The sequence below is a fragment of the Salvelinus alpinus genome, chromosome 15 (genome assembly GCF_045679555.1).
Source record: "Salvelinus alpinus chromosome 15, SLU_Salpinus.1, whole genome shotgun sequence".
Lineage (NCBI taxonomy): Eukaryota > Metazoa > Chordata > Actinopteri > Salmoniformes > Salmonidae > Salvelinus > Salvelinus alpinus.
Genome location: NC_092100.1, coordinates 44,011,398 through 44,032,770, shown reverse-complemented (window position 1 = coordinate 44,032,770; position 21,373 = coordinate 44,011,398). Strand labels below are relative to the sequence as shown.

General features: G+C 42.2%; 1 protein-coding gene across 4 annotated transcripts in view; it reads right to left on the bottom strand.

Annotated features, from left to right (window-relative positions):
• LOC139540119 (furin-like) overlaps positions 1 to 21,090 on the bottom strand; it is a 175,354-nt gene extending 154,264 nt beyond the window's left edge. Inside the window, exon 1 of one of the 4 annotated variants that reach the window (XM_071343697.1) lies at positions 19,428 to 21,090. The gene's annotated coding sequence lies outside the window, so the exon portion shown is untranslated. The remainder of the gene's footprint in view (positions 1 to 19,427) is intronic. The other 3 variants (XM_071343693.1, XM_071343694.1, XM_071343695.1) reach the window with 3 other exon arrangements.
• Positions 21,091 to 21,373: the final 283 nt, after the last annotated feature.

Genomic DNA, 21,373 nt, shown 5'->3' with positions numbered 1-21,373 from the left:
CAGAGTTTTTGTTGGTAGAAAAGTCATCAACCTGGGCAGTCACAAACATCCTCAGCCAGCTGGAAACATGAGAAGGTTGCTGCATTGTCGCCTAGATTCTTGCATTTCTTTTTTCATTTATAATGAAACACTCAGTAAAACTCTGAATTGAAGCGCTTGCCTTGATTAAAAAAGCGCAACGTGTTGCATCATTACAAATTTACTGTTATATCTTATTAAATTGTTGACGTTTTATTCATTCACATTATTAGATACTCTTTCTGATGATAAAATGAGCGTAAATCATAACACAGAATTCAGAAAAATGTCAACGGAAAGAGCGGAATTTGGGAAAAAATAAAATATAATTTGGGGGGAAAAAATACGGATTTCATAGGGCCCTAATTATGCTTAGGGTCCTATATAAAAATACTGGGCAGGCCATTATTTTGGCTACCATGGCTATGCCCTGATAGATTGACAATGCCCCCATCCACAGGCAGCGAGTAGTCACTGAATGGTTTTATGAGAATGAAAATGATGTAAACCATATGCTATGGCCGTCTCGGTCACCAGATCTCAACCCAATTGAACGCTTTTGGGAGAATCTGGAGCAGTGCCTCAGACAGCTTTTCCACCACCATCAACAAAACACCAAATTATGGTGACCGCTTGGTAAATATTGTGGAAGAATGGTGTCGCTTCCCTCCAATAAAGTTAGACAGTTGTAGAATCTATGCCAAGGTGCATTGAAGCTGTTCTGGCTCGTGGTGACCCAACACCCTATTAAGACTTCTTACAGGTGACGTGCAAAGAAAGGGAAGTGAACTTTTACAGATTCAAAAATTGCTTCCCATTCTTAAGTTTTGTTTTTGCATCTTTAACATTCTGTTTTGTACATCAGCTTCAAACAGCCGAAAATACAATATTTTTGGTAATTGAAAAGATATTTCACAGCGGTTTAGATGGCACAATGATTCTCTCCCAAACTCGGTTCTGGGGCCCCCCTGGATGCACGTTTTGGTTTTTGCCCTAGCACTACACAGTTGATTTAAATAATCAAAGCTTGATGATGAGTTGGAGGGCCCAGGACCGAGTTTGGGAAACCCTGCTCTAAACTATACATTGCTTGTTTTGTCACATAAAATGAAATTTTGTGAACTTTTAGAATTTTAGCAGCCAGGAAATGGTGGCGGGATTTCTGCATATTGCACCTTTTAACTTTCATATCGATGAGATCATTTTCAAAAACCAAAAAGGTTAAATTACTCAAAACAGTTTAAAATTACACTGCCATATTTACATTTACATTTAAGTCATTTAGCAGACGCTCTTATCCAGAGCGACTTACAAATTGGAAAGTTCATACATATTCATCCTGGTCCCCCCGTGGGGAATGAACCCACAACCCTGGCGTTGCAAGCGCCATGCTCTACCAACTGAGCCACACGGGACCATATTTCCATGTTACGATGACCATCTGTGGAAATTAGCTAGATAGCGTCTTCGAACACTTGTGTGTAAGTCGCTCAGGATAAGAGCGTCTACTAAATTACTAAAATGTCAAATGTAGGCGAAGAACGACACCAGAAAAATTTTGCAAGTGAAAAACACTGTCAGCTGCAACTGTTAAAACTGGTTAAACCAGAGTATAGAAAGTGTTTGTTTTGCATTTGTGAAATTATTTTGATGTGATATGAAAGTCACTTTATATTTCTACAATACGATTCACAATTAGATGGAGTATTTGGTTGTTTTGGGTGCCAGAGCCAGTTTCCCTCTGAACATAACCTATAAGGTCCTTGGAAGTTAAAGGAGTAGGCTCGCCTACACTCCTTAACAGTACATTCTTGGGCTAACTGGACACTAAACAATGATACAAATGTATACCACACAAATAAAACATTGCCATTCAGTTTATTATCTGGGTGAATATTATAGCTACAGTTAACTGGCAATTATGCAAAAAATTGACTGCTGTACTTACACATGCAGCAGCATACTGTTTACCTTCTGTAACAAACTGATACTGGAGTTGGGTGATGCTGTTTCACTCAGATATCTCCTTCAGAACTCTCTTTAAATATAGTAGCTTTGAATGACCCTATCCCTCCCTTTTTCCAGCTGACTTGAGTTCCAGTCACTCCTAAAGCACTCTCTGGTCCCTGTATAAGCACCACTATCAATTTGGAAGGAGAACTCCCTAATTCGACTATAGTATCCACCCTTTTGGCGCTGTTGTCGATCTGAAAGAAATGGATAGGTGTTAGCAGCAATATGGCAAAACCCAGTCAAGGTGAAATACAGTAATTACATCGTTTAAACCTATCCATGCCTCTCAGATCTAATGGCGAGCCTTGGGAGCTATGGGTCGATGTGGGATTCAGCAGCACTACACTACTGAGAAGTGGAGGAGTTTAGCACAGTGATGAGCATTACCACACTGTGTGTGTATTCATTATTGTTTTAATGTGATCATAAAGTAGTTGGGTGGCAGCTATAACTGGCGGTAAGTCTGCGTATCAGCAGCTGTAAACGACACCAACTTGTCTTTCTCTCTGCGTTATCAGACTGGAGAGTGCCAAGGTATGATCATTATTGGCCTATACAAAGCAGGTAGGTAGATCTTGTAAAATGATACAGGAAAACTGACAAAGTGATCCAGGATTAACCTATCTGCTGTTGAAGAGCATGAATTGGCAGTTTGAAACGGTTTCTCCTGATAAAGATGAAGACAAGCAGCGACAAAGTGCTCTCAAGAACCTAAACACCCACCCAGTGTGTGTCAACACCCATCCACAGAGCTCTAGACTAACGTGTTCCACTGGTGCTACCAACTTTTTCAGTTGATGGCACGAGCACATGATTTGGTCACACCATTTTTTTACCACTGCGCGGTGATAATGACCTGAACTGAGTCCATAATGTGTTTGCATTCCATACAAAACCAGGCTAATAATGACTAGCAATCTTTAAAATTAGCATCCACTTGCAGGGCTTGACATTCAGGTAAATTTGCCAGTGGCACACCTGGCCAGTACCAACTTCAAACTACTGGCCCGAATGAAAAGAATGCTGGCCTGGGAAAGCAGATGATGCGTACATCATTTAAATGTTATCTTTACATTTTGATTGAGCAAGTAGCCTATACCCTCCATACACAAATAATGACATTTTGACACTATCATATTTACATTGATTGTTCGGAGGGAAAAATAAATAAAACCTTTGCGCAATCTGAAAAAGGGTGTTAATGTTAGCGATTTTGAACAGTCACTCTACAGTTGTAGGGCGGGTCAATGACTAGCAAGGATTTCAAAATGGGAAGAAAAATGTGTAAAATATGATAATTAAAGTTATTTCTACCTTCATTAGTGTGGTGTGTATATAAACTCAGCAAAAAAAAAAAATCCTCTCACTGTCAACTGCGTTTATTTTCAGCAAACTTAACATGTGTAAATATTTGTATGAACATAAGACTCAACAACTTAGACATAAACTGAACAAGTTACAGACATGTGACTAACAGAAAAGGAATAATGTGTCCCTGAACAAAGGGGGGGGGGGGGGGTCAAAATCAAAAAGTAACAGTCAGTATCTGGTGTGGCCACCAGCTGCAGTGCATCTCCTCCTTGTGGACTGCACCAGGTTTGCCAGTTCTTCCTGTGAGATGTTACACCACACTTCCACCAAGGCACCTGCAAGTTCCCGGACATTTCTGGGGGGAAATGGCCCTAGCCCTCACCCTCCGATCCAATAGGTCCCAGACGTGCTCAATGGGATTGAGATCCGGGCTCTTCGCTGGCCATGGCAGAACACTGACATTCCGGTCTTGCAGGAAATCACGCACAGAACGAGCAGTATGGCTGGAGATGATTGTGGACTACAGGAAAAGGAGGACCGAGCACGCCCCATTCTCATCGACGGGGCTGTAGTGGAGCAGGTTGAGAGCTTCAAGTTCCTTGGTGTCCACATCACCAACAAACTAGAATGGTCCAAACACAAAAGACAGTCGTGAAGAGGGCACGACAAAGCCTATTCCCCCTCAGGAAACTAAAAAGATTTGGCATGGGTCCTGAGATCCTCAAAAGGTTCTACAGCTGCAACATCGAGAGCATCCTGACTGGTTGCATCACTGCCTGGTACGGCAATTGCTCGGCCTCCGACCGCAAGGCACTACAGAGGGTAGTGCGTACGGCCCAGTACATCACTGGGGCTAAGCTGCCTGCCATCCAGGACCTCTACACCAGGCGGTGTCAGAGGAAGGCCCTAAAAATTGTCAAAGACCCCAGCCACCCGAGTCATAGACTGTTCTCTCTACTACCGCATGGCAAGTGGTACCGGAGAGCCAAGTCTAGGACAAAAAGGCTTCTCAACAGTTTTTACCCCCAAGCCATAAGACTCCTGAACAGGTAATCAAATGGTTACCCGGACTATTTGCACTGTGTGCGCCCCCCCAACCCCTCTTTTACGCTGCTACTCTCTGTTTATCATATATGCATAGTCACTAACTATACATTGATGTACATACTACCTCAATTGGCCTGACCAACCAGTGCTCCCACACATTGGCTAACCGGGCTATCTGAATTGTGTCCAACCACCCACCAACCCCTGTTTTACACTACTGCTACTCTCTGTTCATCATATATGCATAGTCACTTTAACCATATCTACATGTACATACTACCTCAATCAGCCCGACTAACCCGTGTCTGTATGTAGCCTCGCTACTGTATATAGCCTTGCTACTGTTATTTTTCAATGTCTTTTTACTGTTTTTATTTCTTTACTTACCTATTGTTCACCTAATACCTATTTTGCACTATCGGTTAGAGCCTGTAAGTAAGCATTTCACTGTAAGGTTGTATTCGGCACACGTGACAAATAAACTTTGATTTGGTGGCATTGTCATGCTGGAGGGTCATGTCAAGATGAGCCTGCAGGAAGGGTATGAGGGAGGAGGATGTCTTCCCTGTAACGCACAGCATTGAGATTGCCTGCAATGACAACAAGCTCAGTCCGATGATGCTGTGACACACCGCCCCCAGACCATGACGGACCCGCCACCTCGATCCCGCTCCAGAGTACAGGCCTCGGGGTAACGCTCAGTCCTTCGATGATAAACGCGAATTCAACAGATTATTTCACTGTATCACAATTCAGGTGGGTCAGAAGTTTACATACACTAAGTTGACTGTGCCTTTAAACAGCTTGGAAAATTCCAGAAAATTATGTCATGGCTTTAGAAGCTTCTGATAGGCTAATTGACATAATTTGAGTCAATTGGAGGTGCACCTGTGGATGTATTTCAAGGCCTACCTTCAAACTCAGTGCCTCTTTGCTTGACATCATGGGAAAATCAAAAGAAATCAGCCAAGACCTCAGAAAGAAAATTGTAGACCTCCACAAGTCTGGTTCATCCTTGGGAGCAATTTCCAAACCCATGAAGGTACCACGCTCATCTGTACAAACAATAGTACGCAAGTATAAACACCATGGGACCACGCAGCCGTCATACGCGTTCTGTCTCCTAGAGATGAACGTACTTTGGTGCGAAAAGTGCAAATCAATCCCAGAACAGAAAAGGACCTTGTGAAGATGCTGGAGGAAACAGGTACAAAAGTATCTATATCCACAGTAAAATGAGTCCTATATCAACATAACCTGAAAGGCTCATCAGCAAGGAAGAAGCCACTGCTCCAAAACCGCCATAAAAAAGCCAGACTACGGTTTGCAACTGCACATGGGGACAAAGATTGTACTTTTTGGAGAAATGTCCTTTGGTCTGATGAAACAAAAATGGAACTGTTTGGCTGTAATGACCATCGTTATGTTTGGAGGAAAAAGGGGGAGGCTTCCAAGCCGAAGAACACCATCCCAACCGTGAAGCACGGGAGTGGCAGCATCATGTTGTGGGCGTGCTTTGGTCCAGGAAGGACTGGTGCACTTCACAAAATAGATGGCAACATGAGGTAGGAAAATTATGTGGATATATTGAAGCAACATCTCAAGACACCAGTCGGGAAGTTAAAGCGTGGTCGCAAATGGGTCTTCCAAATGGACAATGACCCCAAGCATACTTCCAAAGTTGTGGCAAAATGGCTTAAGGACAACAAAGTCAAGGTCTTGGAGTGGCCATCACAAAGCCCTGACATCAATCCTATAGAACATTTGTGGGCAGAACTGAAAAAGTGTGTGCGAGCACGGAGGCCTACAAACCTGACTCAGTTACACCAGCTCTGTCAGGAGGAATGGGCCAAAATTCACCGAACTTATTGTGGGAAGCTTGTGAAAGGCTACCCAAAACGTTTGACCCAAGTTAAAAAATTGAAAGGCAATGCTACCAAACACTCAATTAGTATATGTAGACTACTGACCCACTGGGAATGTGATGAAATAAATAAAAGCTGAAATAAATAAATCTCTATTCTGGCATTTCTCATTCTTAAAATAAAGTGGTGATCCTAACTGACCTAAGACTGGGAATTTTTACTAGGATTAAATGTCAGGAATTGTGAAAAAACTGAGTTTAAATGTATTTGGCGGAGGTGTATGTAAACTTCCAAACTTTAACTGTATGTATACACACACACAACTGTTCAAAAGTTTGGGGTCACTTAGAAATGTCCTTGTTTTTGAAAGAAAAGCTATTTTATTTGTCCATTTAAAATAAAATTGATCAGAAATACAGTGTAGATATTGTTAATGTTGTAAATGTCTATTGTAGCTGGAAACAGCTGATTTTTAATGGAATAGCTACATAGGCGTTCAGAGGCCCATTATCAGTAACCATTACTCCTGTGTTCCAATGGCACGTTGAGTTAGCTAATCCAAGTTTATAATTTTAAAAGGCTAATTGATCATTAGAAAACCCTTTTGCAATTATGTTAGCACAGCTGAAAACTGTTGTTCTGATTAAATAAGCAATAAAACTGGCCTGTAGACTAGTTGAGTATCTGGAGCATCAGCATTTGTGGGTTCTATTACAGGTTCAAAATGGCCAGAAACAAAAAACTTTCTGCTGAAACTCGTCAGTCTATTCTTGTTCTGAGAAATGAATTCCATGCTAGAAATTGCCTGTGTACTACTTCCTTCACAGAACAGCGCAAACTGGCTTCAACCAGAATATAAAGAGGAGTGGAAGGCCCCGGTGCACAACTGAGCAAAAGGACAAGTACATTAGAGTGTCTAGTTTGAGAAACAGATGCCTCACAAGTCCTCAACTGGCAGCTTCATTAAATAGTACCCACAAAACACCAGTCTCAACGTCAACAGTGAAGAAGCGACTCCCGGATGCTGGCCTTCCACACAGTACCAGTCAAAGGTTTGGACACACCTATCCCTTCAAGGGTTTTTCTTTATTTTTACTATTTTCTACATTGGTGTGACATCAAAACTATGAAATAACACACATGGAATCACGTAGTAACCAAAAAAAGTGTTAACCAAATCAAAATATATTTTAGATTCTTCAAGGTAGCCACCCTTTGCCTTGATGACAGCTTTGAACACTTGGCATTCTCTCAACCAGCTTCAAGAGGAATGCTTTTCCAACAGTCTGGAAGGAGTTCCCACATATGCTGAGCATGTCTTGGCTGCTTTTTCTTCACTGTGGTCCAACTCATCCTAAAACTTCTCAATTGGGTTAAGGTCGGGTGATTGGAGGCTAGGTCATCTGATGCAGAAATCCATCACTCTCCTTCTTGATCGAATAGCCCTTACACAGCCTGGAGCTGTGTTTTAAGTAAATGTCCTGTTGAAAAACAAATGATAGTCCCACTAAGCGCAAACCAGATGAGATGGTGTATCGCTGCAGAATGCTGTCGTAGACATGCTGGTTAAGTGTGCCTTGAATTCTAAATAAATCACTGACAGTGTCACCAGCAAAGCACCCCCACACCTCCTCCTCCATGCTTCACGGTGGAAACTACACATACAGAGATGATCCGTTCACCTTCTCTGCATCTCACAAAGACCCGGCGTTTGGAACCAAAACTCTCAAATTTGGACTCATCAGACCAAAGGACAGATTTCCACCAGACTAAAGTACATTGCTCGTGCTTCTTGGCCCAAGCAAGTCTCTTCTTATAGGTGTCCTTTAGTAGTGGTTTCTTTGCAGTAATTCAACCATGAAGGCCTGATTCACACAGTCTCCTCTGAACAGTTGATGGTGAGATGTGTCTGTTACTTGAACTCTGTGAAGCATTTATTTGGGCTGCAATCTGAAGTGAAGATTAACTCTAATGAACTTATCCTCTGCAGCAGAGGTAACTCTGGGTCTTCCTTTCCTGTGGCAGTCCTCAAGAGAGCCAGTTTCATCATAGTGCTTGATAGTTTTTGCGACTGCACTTGAAGAAACTTTCAAAGTTCTTGACATTTTATGGATTAACTGACCTTTGTGTCTTAAAGTAATGATGGACTGTTGTTTCTCTTTGCTTATTTGAGCTGTTCTTGCCATAATATGGACTTGGAATTTCACCAAATAACCCTATCTTCTGTATACCACCCCTTTGTCATAACACAACTAATTGGCTCAAACGCATTAAGAAGGAAAGACTGGAAAAGGTTCAAGGACAAGGTAGCTGTTCTGGAAAGAGCCACAAACTTGAGAAGAACGTATATCTTCCTCAACGAGAACTATCCTGAAGCTGTGTGTCAGAAAAGGAAAGAACTTATCCCAGCCATGAAAGCTGCCAGAGCGCGTTGGGACATTGCTTACATCTGCTATGACAGGCTCATTTTCCAAGCCTGGAAGGGATGATAGAGCAAAGCCTATGGGTTTGTAGTTTCAACCCTGCAGCACACACACACACAAACCAATTGATTAATTGACTGCTGAATGTATATTTTTTTCTCTTTCTTTGTTTGCTCTTTCACATTATATCTATCTCTGAGAAGCTACCCAAGAAAGGGCTGAAAATAGCCCATATGAATATATGTAGCCTTAGAAATAAGGTTCATGCAATAAATAACTTGCTAACATCACAACATTCATATATTAGCCATTTGAGGCTCACTTAGACAATTCATTTGATGATACAGCAGTAGCAATACAAAGATATAACATCTATAGAAGAGACTATATACAGCAACCCTCCCTCCAAGTGCTAACGGACCTCTGGCAGTCTCTATGGGTGTACCACAGGGTTCAATTCTCGGGCCGACTCTTTTCTATGTATATATCAATGATGTCGCTCTTGCTGCGGGCGATTCCTTGATCCACCTCTACGCAGACGACACCATTCTGTATACTTCTGGCCCTTCCTTGGACACTATGCTAACAAACCTCCAAACGAGCTTCAATGCCATACAACACTCCGTCCGTGGCCTCCAACTGCTCTTAAACGCTAGTAAAACTAAATGCATGCTCTTCAACCGATCGCTGCCTGCACCTGCCCGCCTGTCCAGCATCACTACTCTGGACGGTTCTGACTTAGAATGTGTGGACAACTATAAATACCTAGGTGTCTGGCTAGACTGTAAACTCTCCTTCCAGACTCATATTAAACATCTCCAATCCAAAATCAAATCTAGAATCGGCTTTCTATTTCACAACAAAGCCTCCTTCACTCACGCCGCAAAACTTACCCTCGTAAAACTGACTATCCTACCGATCCTCAACTTTGGCGATGTCATCTAAAAAATAGCTTCCAACACTCAGACTGCATCCAGTTTGCTGAGTAATCACAGTGCCATCCGTTTTGTTACCAAATCACCTTATACCACCCACCACTGCGACATGTATGCTCTAGTCGGCTGGCCCTCGCTACATACTCGTCGCCAGACCCACTGGCTCCAGGTCATCTATAAGTCTATGCTAGGTAAAGCTCCGCCTTATCTCAGTTCACGATAACACCCACCCGTAGCACGCGTTCCAGCAGGTATCTCACTGATCATCCCCAAAGCCAACACCTAATTTGGCCGCCTTTCCTTACAGTTCTCTGCTGCCAGTGACTGGAACGAATTGCAAAAATCGCTGAAGTTGGAGACTTTTATTTCCCTCACCAACTATCTGAGCAGCTAACCGATCGCTGCAGCTGTACATAGTCCATCTGTAAATAGCCCGCCCAATCTACCTACATCATCCCCATACTGTTTTTATTTGATTTACTTTTCTGCTCTTTTGCACACCAGTATCTCTACCTGCACATCATCATCTGCTCATTTATCACTCCAGTGTTAATCTGCTAAATTGTAATTATTCGCTCCTATGGCCTATTTATTGCCTACCTCCTCATGCCTTTTGCGCACACTGTATATAGACTTTATTTTTTCTACTGTGTCATTGACTTGTTTGTGTTATTGGCTTGTTTATTGTTTACTCCATGTGTAACTCTGTTGTTGTCTGTGTCACACTGCTTTGCTTTATCTTGGCCAGGTCGCAGTTGCAAATGAGAACTTGTTCTCAACTAGCCTACCTGGTTAAATAAAGGTGAAATAAAATAAAATAAGTCAGGATCTAAATAATGTGTGAAACGCTTAATAGTATATGTGATGTAAACAGAGAGGTCTACTTTCTTGGAGACCTGAATATTGACTGGTTTTCATCAGGCTGTCCGATCAAGCGGAAGCTTCTCACTGTAGCCAGTGCCTGTAATCTGGTTCAGGTTATTAATCAACCTACCAGGGTGTTGACAAACACTACAGGAACAAGATCATCCACATGTATCCGTCACATTTTTACTAATACTGTAGAACTTTGTTCTAAAGCTGTATCGGTACCCATTGGATGCAGTGATCACAATATAGTGGCTACATCCAGAGAACGACAGGGTGGTTGTCCAGGGTCACGCCAAGATTCTTTGCACGCTGGGAGGGCGACACTGGAGTTGTCAACCGTGAAGGAGAGGTCTTTGAGTGGGTAGGCCTTACCCGGGAGGAAGAGCAGTTCCGTCTTATCGAGGTTGAGCTTGGGGACCGAGAAAAGTAGTTGAGTCTCATCAGCATAGCAATGATAGGAGAGATCATGTGAGGATATGACAGAGCCGAGTGACTTGGTGTATAGAGAGAAGAGGGCCTAGAACAGAGCCCTGGGGGACACCATTAGTAAGAGTACGTGGTGCCGACACAGATCCCCTCCACGTCACCTGGTAGGAGCGGCCTGCCAGGTAGGATGCAATCCAAGAGTGTGCATAGCCTGAGACGCCCAGCCCTGAGCGGGTGGAGAGGAGGATCTGATGGTTCAAGGTGTCGAAGGCAGTGGATAGATCTAGGAGAATGAGAAAATTAGCTTTGGCAGTGCAGAGAGCCTCCAAGAGCAGTCTCGGTTGAGTGACCCGTCTTGAAGCATGAGTGGTTTGGATTAAGAAGATCGTTCTGAGAGAGATAAGGAGAAAGTTGAGAGACAGCACACTCAAGTGTTGGAAAGAAATTAATGGAAGGCAGACGTCAGGAGGTTAAAGTCGCCAAGTACGAAGAGCGGTGCGCCATCGTCAGGAAATTAGCTTAGCAAGGGGTCAAGCTCATTGAGGAACTCTCCAAGGGCATCTGGTGGGTGATAGATGACAATAATGTTAAGCTTGAGTGGACAAGTGACAATGACAGCATGGAATTCAAATGAGGAGATGGACAGGTGATGAGTAGACCTGTGCCACCACTGTGACGACCAGATGCTCTCGGACTATAAGAGAAAACATAGTCAGATGAAGAAAGAGCAGCTGGAGTAGCGGTGTTCTCTGGGGTGAACCATATCTCCACCAGGGCCAAAAAGTAAATCGGACTGAAGGGCAGCATAGGGCAGTTCCAAACGCTGGCAGAGACCCGGAATTCCACCTGGGTTGTGCACGAAGAGTACACTAAATTAGAAGCGTTGCAGCCAAGGGGTTGGGAGTGTCTGTAAAGCCTACAGAGAGAGGTGCGAACAGGTATAGAAAACACACATAGTTGATGAAGCTACAAAATAGAAAAATTAGGTAATCTGTAAATAATTAGGTAAGATACTCAAGTGAGAGAGTGGTGTGACCACAACAGATAAAGACAAAAATAATAATCACTCCTGGAGACTCCAGGAGTCCTCTAGCTATAGAATGAAGCACTTGGAATGTTGTTTTAAAACTTAAATTAACTTCACATTTAACTTCTGTTACATGGCCTTGTAACCATCACTTTAAATTAAGCTACAAAATACCCAATCTGTGGTGAACACTCCCCATTTTAGGTGGAGCCTTTGAGTTACCACGTCTCTGAATTCTTTCCAATCCGGGCTGCATAGTTTTGAGCTGTGATTAGTGGTTTGCTCTGATGACTTCTTTCACATCAGATATGTGGTAAAAGATCACATCGCTTGTTTCTGGCCACATGATTGAGTTCTTTCACAACGTTTGTCTCATGCAGCTCACCTCAATTTCATTCTCCACCAGATCAAGGACTTGGCCGACAAAAGGTTGGTTATCGTACATCACAATAACAAACTTCCCAACTAAATCCAGTGTATTGTTTTGTGCAGGCTGCAGTGTTGACTTTGAGCTCCTCAGATCCTTCTTGATTGCAGTCACAATGTCTCTCTCCGTGGCTCCAGAAGCAGGACAGCTCTCTGACTTATCTTCCCAAGGGTTTGTGAGGCAATCTGATGTATTTTCATGGTGTCTTTAACCACTTGCAACTGACTCTACACTGCATCGTCATATCTACACACGTCAACTTCAGATATCCAAAAGTACTTTACGCTTGAGCTTGTGTTTTCCTGTAGTTTGCTGTACAGATCTTTTGGGGTCTGGATATCTGCTCCCATTTTCACCATGTCATCAGCACTACGTACGTTTGCCTGCTCCACCGACTTCATCAGGAGCACCTTTACCGTATCCCTTCTCTGAGAAGTTCCATGTTACTTCTTTGAATCCCAAAAGAAATGGAAGGGTGCTGAATAGGTAAAATATTATTTTTGTTCCTGTACTGTGTGACAGGATAGCCACTCATGAAGTGAAGAGTAGTTAGAGGAATTTTGCCCCTTCACTTCCTTCAAAATAGGCTCACGGTGTGCTCACATGGCTCTTTCATCGTGGCGGAGGCTATCTGATAATGTAGCATATGACTGGCACCCCTGAAACGTGTACAACACACTAGTATGCAATTTACATGCATAGTTTTCTGAGAAGTCCATATGAACAACTACTTCATTGTCACCGATGTTTTCTTTAAGATTTCGGCACTTCTCAACTTGATGAAATGGTGCATGGCGAGCAGGTCGAGTTTTTGCTTCAGGATTCTGTTCAGATCCTGCCATGCGCCTGTCTTTTCTTTTTTTCACGTATTTTCTTCATTGCTGGTCTCCTCTCTTTCCCATTGCTGCCATGTGGTGTTCACTTCAGGCAGAGCTAGTTCTACCTCACTGTAATAACTTTGAGAAGGACTCGTCTCTGAACTTTTTCTTTGTGCTTCGTTACGGTGTTTTTCTTCCCAGGCAGAAGTCTGCTCTTTTCATGCCTACACAATCATTTTGTGACCTTTGCCTTCTTCTCTGCTGCCAGTTTCTTTCTCCCTCATTGCTTGTTCCTTTCAAATTTTATTTTTGACAGTGCAAGTTGTATTTCAAGTCTGATCATTTGTTGCTTCAACTGTGCTTTTTCTTTACCTAACTGGATATATTCTCTACATCACTTCTCTCTGGGGTTGATGAAGCAAGTGGTTGTCCCTGCTATGTTGGTGGCATCTCAGGTGGGTAATGTTAAGGTGGTTGGCTTTGCTGTGGAGTTGAGGGCTGAGGTGGGTGCTGCTGTTGAGCTTGTAGATTGCTCAGGGTGCTCCTCAAGATGGTTACCATCCATGGAGACTGGAGTGAGGTTCATCACAGCATGCATTTGCCTCCGACTCCTCTGGTTTTTCCTCCGTTTATCCCTTCTCTTTTCAGCTGCAAAGGTAGTCATCTCCCTACCTGGTCGATGGTCTATGTGCCCATCCTCCTTACATTTGCGGTAGCTAAACACAAGACAAATATAATTAGAGATATAGTGCAGGCTATAGTCAAAATGACTTCCATTACATTAATATTTCCTAAACGCTATTGTAAACAACCTTTGCGTAATAGCCCACAACTTAGTCTGACACTCATACATTGTATTGATTACCTAAAAGATCTAGCCTTCTTCAAATGAGTGTGAACCTAATTGAACTTAGTCTTAATTCAGGTTTGCTGGTTACTGAACTGCACTTGTCACTTAACTGCATGACCACTATAATAACTAGGCTTCCTGCTCAGATGCCACTCTTCCCTAACAAGAGGATCTGAGTTCTTCCGGGCCCTGAACAGTGCAGCTCTCTCTTTGTTGGATAGAGGCATCTATAAGTACATATATTCCCTCAACATCAAAACTGTACTGATAAAGCATTAATAAAACATTATATGAATTAAGTTCTTATGACTTGAATATGTGACTTCACAAAAGACAAATAATTATGATAATGTTGTCATTACTTTTGTTTTTCACAATGTAATAGATAGACAAAATATTCCTTAACACATAAAAATACATACACAGTTGAAGTCGGAAGTTTACATACACGTTGGAGTCATTAAAACTTGTTTTTCAACCACTCCACAAATTTCTTGTTAACAAACTATTGTTTTGGCAAGTCGATTAGGACATCTACTTTGTGCATGACACAAGTCATTTTTCCCAAATGTTTAGACATATTATTTCACTGTATCACAATTCCAGTGGGTCAGAAGTTACAGAACATACACTAAGTAGAACAGAACATACACTAATTTGAGTGTTGCCTTTAAACAGCTTGGAAAATTCCAGAAAATGTCATGGCTTTAGAAGCTTCTGATAGGCTAATTGACATAATTTGAGTCAATTGGAGGTGCACCTGTGGATGTATTTCAAGGCCTACCTTCAAACTCAGTGCCTCTTTGCTTGACATCATGGGAAAATCAAAAGAAATCAGCCAAGACCTCAGAAAAAAAATTGTAGACCTCCAACAAGTCTGGTTCATCCGTGGGAGCAATTTCCAAATGCCTGAAGGTACCATGTTCATCTGTACAAACAATAGTATGCAAGTATAAACACCATGGGACCACGCAGCCGTCATACCGCTCAGGTAGGAGACGCGTTCTGTCTCCTAGAGATGAACGTACTTGTGAGAAGTGCAAATCAATCCCAGAACAACAGCAAAGGACCTTGTGAACATGCTGGAGGAAACAGGTACAAAAATATCTATATCCACAGTAAAACAAGTCCTATATCGACATAACCTGAAAGGCCGCTCGGCAATGAAGAAGCCACTGCTCCAAAACCGCCAAAAAAAGCCAGACTACGGTTTGCTACTGCACATGGGGACAAAGATCGTATTTTTCGAGAAATGTCCTCTGGTCTGATGAAACAAAAAGATAACTGTTTGGCTATAATGACCATCATTATGTTTGGAGTAAAAAGGGGAATGCTTGCAAGGCGAAGAACACCATCCCAACCATGAAGCACAGGGGTGGCAGCATCATGTTGTGGGGGTTCTTTGCTGCAGGAGGGACTGGTGCACTTCACAAAATAGATGGCATCATGAGGTAGGAAAATTATGTGAATATATTGAAGAAACATCTCAAGACACCAGTCAGGAAGTTAAAGCTTGGTCGCAAATGGGTCTTCCAAATGGATAATGACCCCAAGCATACTTCCAAAGTTGTGGCAAAATGGCTTAAGGACAACAAAGTCAAGGTATTGGAGTGGCCAACACAAAGCCCTGACCTCAATCCTATAGAACATTTTTGGGAGGAACTGAAAAAGCGTGTGCGAGCAAGGAGGCCTACAAATCTATCTCAGTTACACCAGCTCTGTCAGGAGGAAGGGGCCAAAATTCACCCAACTTATTGTGGGAAGCTTGTGGAAGGCTACCCGAAACATTTGACCCAAGTTAAGCAATTGAAAGGAAATACTACCAAATACTAATTGAGTGTATGTAAACTTCTATAAACCCACTGAGAATGTGATGAAGAAATAAAAGCTGAAATAAATAATTCTCTACTATTATTCTGACATTTCACATTCTTAAAATAAAGTGGTTGATACTAACTGACCTAAGACAGGGAATTTTTACTAGGATTAAATGTCAGGAATTGTGAAAAACTGAGTTTAAATGTATTTGGCTACGGTGTATGTAAACTTCCAACTTCAACTGTAAATATGTCATCAATAAAACATACACTACATTCCCTAAAAGCTTAAGAATAGTCCTAAAAACAAAAAAACTATATATATATTATATGTGTCATGCGAAGTAATGAATGACATTGTGGAATAACAGTTATACAGAATTACATAATCGACACTCCGTATGACAAAAAACAGCTTGAACCATTATTTGACCCTGCTGGTCATCTCTGAACATTTGAACATCTTGGCCATGTTCTGTTATAATCTCCACCCGGCACAGCCAGAAGAGGACTGGCCACCCCGCATAGCCTGGTTCCTCTCTAGGTTTATTCCTAGGTTCTGGCCTTTCTAGGGAGTCTTTCCTAGCCACCGTGCTTCTACACCTGCAATGCTTGCTGTTTGGGGTTTTAGGCAGGGTTTCTGTACAGCACTTTGTGACATCAGCTGATGTAAGGGCTTTATAAATACATTTGATTGATTGATTGAACTTATTCTACAGGCCCATCCACCTATGAAAAAACTATGACCTTGATCTACAGCTTTTTAAAGTAATTTCACATCAAATATGACATTTTAAAATAAAAATGATTTTAAAGAGTTGTATCGTATGACAGGACATTATAGTGTACCAGTGACCAAAAAGGTGAAATAATCAACATTTTAGGAGAGACTTACTGACCTTTCTGCACTGTGTGGAGGTCTTCTGAATCTTCTTTCTGATGCAATATCCTGTCATGTGACTATCGCAAAGCATTGTCTGAAATGGCTCCTGAATGTCTGTTATACTGAATGACATTTAATGAAATCCCAATGTATGGACAAAAGTCTTTTAAAGCATAAAATGTAATAAGGTTTAGGATCCTCAACATTATTTTTAATTTATCAATACAGATACCCTCACAATTATGCCAGAGGAGTTTATTAGATTTTTATTGTTGTTTATAAAAAAATCTATGCATATTGATTTTAGTTGTGGACAGTTAATCTTAATGGCATTTTGCTACTTCTGAGCTCTATAGCTCCCTGAATTCCCATTATTCATAATGAATACTCTTATGCCTATAAATAGGGGAAAGTTAAGTCTTATAATGCAGTGTTTGTAAAAATGTATTTTTATAATACTGTAAATTTGCTTCGGACACCAAAATGGACACGTCATGTCATTGACCCAGGGCCCTATAAAATCAGGTTATGTTTTGGTAAATTCTATTTTCCAGGTTCTTTTCCCCCCAGGTTTTCACTCACAAAATCACACTTTTTTGGGGGGGCCACAACAATGCTTAAACCACATCAGGAGTCCACTTTCCAGGTCTGGGAACAACCCCCCCCCCCCACACAAAAAAATGGATGGTGCACATGTCCTTTACTTCAATTGCACGCCTATCAAGAGATCATTGTGTTGTGTTTGGCCGGCGGTGTTTTTGTACTGTACAATGTGCAGTGTAGGCTAAGTTTTATGACATCGTTTGCAAAACAAATGCCCCTGCAATTGGTACAAATCATCATGATATCATTCGGCTAGGTAGGCCTACTGTGCAGTCAACATTTGATGAGGAAGGTTTTTTGGGGAAAGCCTTTAGAAATGTTAATTCAAACAGCGCATGACGACTGAATTGCGCATCAGAGATTCAACCAAGCCTTTGGACCAAACTTTTTGAATACCTGGTCTACATACCCATTGTTGCATACCCATTGCTGTTTGAATACATCTTGATAATAAAAAATAAGCTAATTGTGAACCAAAAACTAACGTGACCAGCTAAAACAATTTCTATGCCACCCTAGAGACCAATAAAAACAATTTTTTAAAGGGTGTAGCACTGCCAAGTCAAAGGGTCGCAAATGCGAGTGTTTTGGTTTGAGCCCTGTGTCCTAGCTCTGGCCGACTCATTACATTTACATTTACATTTATTTAGACTCATTCTTAGAAAGGCTTATATTCCAGGAGTTTCTACTGAAGCGCAGAGGAGTGAAACAGAGCATACCACCACACATCCTCTCTAGAGACACACAATGCTCCGGGAGTGGAACAATAATCATCACAGCAGTGGGAGAGAGAGACACACACACACACACACACACACACACACACCTGAAGTCCTCCACATGGCAGGCAGAGACCTCGGTTCTCATCTTCAGTGTGTGGATCTGCTGTGTAAAGGTGAGTCACTGAGGCTGCCGTGGCTAGGTATCACTGTCTACTCTCTCTCTCTGAGCTCAGCTCACTTTGTACAGAGGAGCATACTTAAGGAAGAATGCAGCAACTCTTGGAGGACAATGGAAGTGCACTTAACATTTTTTTGTTTTAAACTCACAAAATAACATTTTTGGAAGTTAACTTTATTTGTCCTTGAAGAGTTGCTGGATTTCCCCTTCATTTTCAGTCTGACTCAGCTCCTGACTGGCTCTACTAAGGAAAATACAAAGAGAGTGAGTGAATGCTGCCAGCCACTGACAAGCACCAGCCCATAGTACTGCATGGTGCATTAATCTACTGATACAGCCTGGGTCAATGGATTCCTCAGGAGGGTTGTATGTCAGCATTACCATTATATCACCCTGACAGTGACTCTATACCTCCTTAGAACCAATGAACAAAACATCTAGGCCCTCCCTGCAGATCTGTGTCACCTAAATAAAGGCCATTCCCAAGTGAGTGTCATTTCAATAGGATTCAGGTTACTCTAGAAACCATCCGGTCAATATGTTCAACAGTTACAGCCAGAGTTAGCCAGTCAGAGAAGTTCACAGGTAAACAAAACAACCGCTCCTGAATGTAGAACTAAAAGGCTAAGACATTGGACCTGATAAGAAACCAAAACATCTACTTTAAAAAGTGCAAATCGTGTCATGCAGTGTTAATCCTATTGGAAAACTCTGCATATGTACAGTACAACTCCACCACACTTCAAGTTGTTTTGCATTCTACAGTAATGTAAGACCTTCGTTTTACCCTGCTGAGATTCCTATGGGCATGAATGATCAGATATACAAAAGCCCGAGGATGGATTAGCTGGGTCACAGAAAGTTCATTTTTAGAACAAAAACTGACTCTCCTATAAGCTTGTCATACAGGACTGCATTTGTTTCTTTGATACTTATCTTCAGACCAGCCATATTATGTAGGCTCACTGTAACTCCTGATCTTATTATCAATGACGTAGGCTACTCAAAATGCCAATAACATAGTAATAAGAAATAGCAATATTTATGCAAAACAAATCATACAAAAGTGATTTAGGCATTTATATAGGGGAAAAAATCAAATGAAGGAACAAATAAAAACACAATCGACTATGTTGAAGGCAAGTATGTCTTACTTTAGAAACAAACAAAAAATATATTATGCCAAGATCTTACCACGAGTTATCCCTTTGAGGACCTGCACTTCAATAAGCAAGCTTCGTAGAGCTGGTTTAATTTCATCAAATAAAACATCAGACAGCTAGCTGGTCCTGTGTAGCTAGAGCACCAATGTTCGCCGAACTCCCGAGTCCTAGCTCCAAATTGTGAAGTGAAGTATTGACAGCGCTGTCAGACACTGGAAGAGAATGCGCTCTTATGCTACCCTATGCCTCTCATTAATTCGTTCCCTCCCAGCCCAAGGCACTACCCACATCGGGATACCTCCAACTCCAACCTCTTTTCTCAAAAGAGCAAAACAACACACGTTGGCTATGACATGTACCATTCTGTCGGATGAAAGAACCACGTCATGTCTCTGCTGCCTGGTTGACAGCTCTCTCTCCTCCCGAGGCGTGGCTCGGAACTCTGTGGAGTTACTCATGTGACATACCCAGACACCAAGTCCCCCGGTGTATCGTGGTACTGCAATATTATCACACCTCTGTTATCTTTGGTTCGGAGTAAACTTTCCACGTCTTCTCGTTGTCTCTCATGGTGGTCGTTTCAGCTAGCCTCCGTCCGAGTAACGTTAACTAGCTAGCTAGGACTTCCAACACGTTTCCCCCCCCCCCCCTATGTAACGTTAAGGCATTCAACACAATTCCGTGACATGCATACTGCTCTATTCGAACAAACTATTATATTTAAAGCATGTTGTAAAATTCTAAAAATGTCATAAATTCCTTTATACGAGAAACTGACATCGTCCACTTGGCTAGGAATCGTGCCGCGTTCAAGTACTAGTTGGAACTAAGGCACTCTGATATTTCCGACTCGCTAACTGGTTATGGTTAATCACGTGCCACGTTCAACGAATTAGTACATCGGATATTTCCGAGTTTCCTAGTTCTGACTACTACACGAACGCTGCATTTACAAGCTACAAATCCCAGGAAGTAAATCCACACGCCCCAGCCCTACGTCATCGTTAGATCACAGAGTTTCTGAACCCAGAGGCGCAACATCGCGAGACTTCCGGGAACGCTTGCGAAACAGACCAGTCTGGGGTTTGAGAAGTCAATGAGAGAAGTGAACAATTCTTCCTTAGTTGTTAAATTTCTCGAAATCTAAAAAAGCACAACCTAGATTCCACCCAATGACTTAAGTAGTTGAACATGTTATTACTCCAACCTCGTGAACGTGACCTTATATAGTGGCACATGCGCAGTTCTTCGCGAGGCGAACGTTAGACCCGTTCGTAAATTAATTTCGGATATCTTCTCCTTTCTCTCGTCTGAGTGTGCCAGAGCGCAGAATAACTGATGCATTTATGAATGCGCAACACCCGTTGAATATGATAGGTGTCAGTAAAGGTTGGAAAAAACGGAATTTAACTGGTGCTAGCAGCACAGTTAGTCACTACCGCCCAAGATAACATGAAAACAGCCTAGCTCTGCTAGAGCGAGTAAAATGGTCAGAATGATGTGTTCTCTCATTTTCGTCAGGAAGTAGCTAGCAAGCTAGCCAATTTAAGCCAGTTAAAGTGCTTGACTGCCGTTGTGAGGTCAAAACGCTCGGATCAACTCCGTCAGCGTCCAGTCTGCGCTCTGAACGCTCCTGGAGCGAATCGCTCTGAATTTATGAACAGACAATCTGACGATTCTGAATTTACGAACGACAGGAGCGCACTCGAGAGGGAATTTACGAACACACCCTTAGTCTATCTTCATAATTTACTGTCTTTGGTTAGATCATACGTGGTTCCACCACATTCCCAAACTGTCTACGAGCGGCATCTACCGGATTTATACCGTGCATGCATAAATAATGGTTTCCATACAATGTTGTATGGTAGAGGGCGCAAAAGAGCGATCCTGTTCATTCTGACTCGCTTGCTAACACACAAACCCAATGACAAGCAGCCAGCCCGCTTCCAGTGGCTCTGCTGTTAATACGGTCCA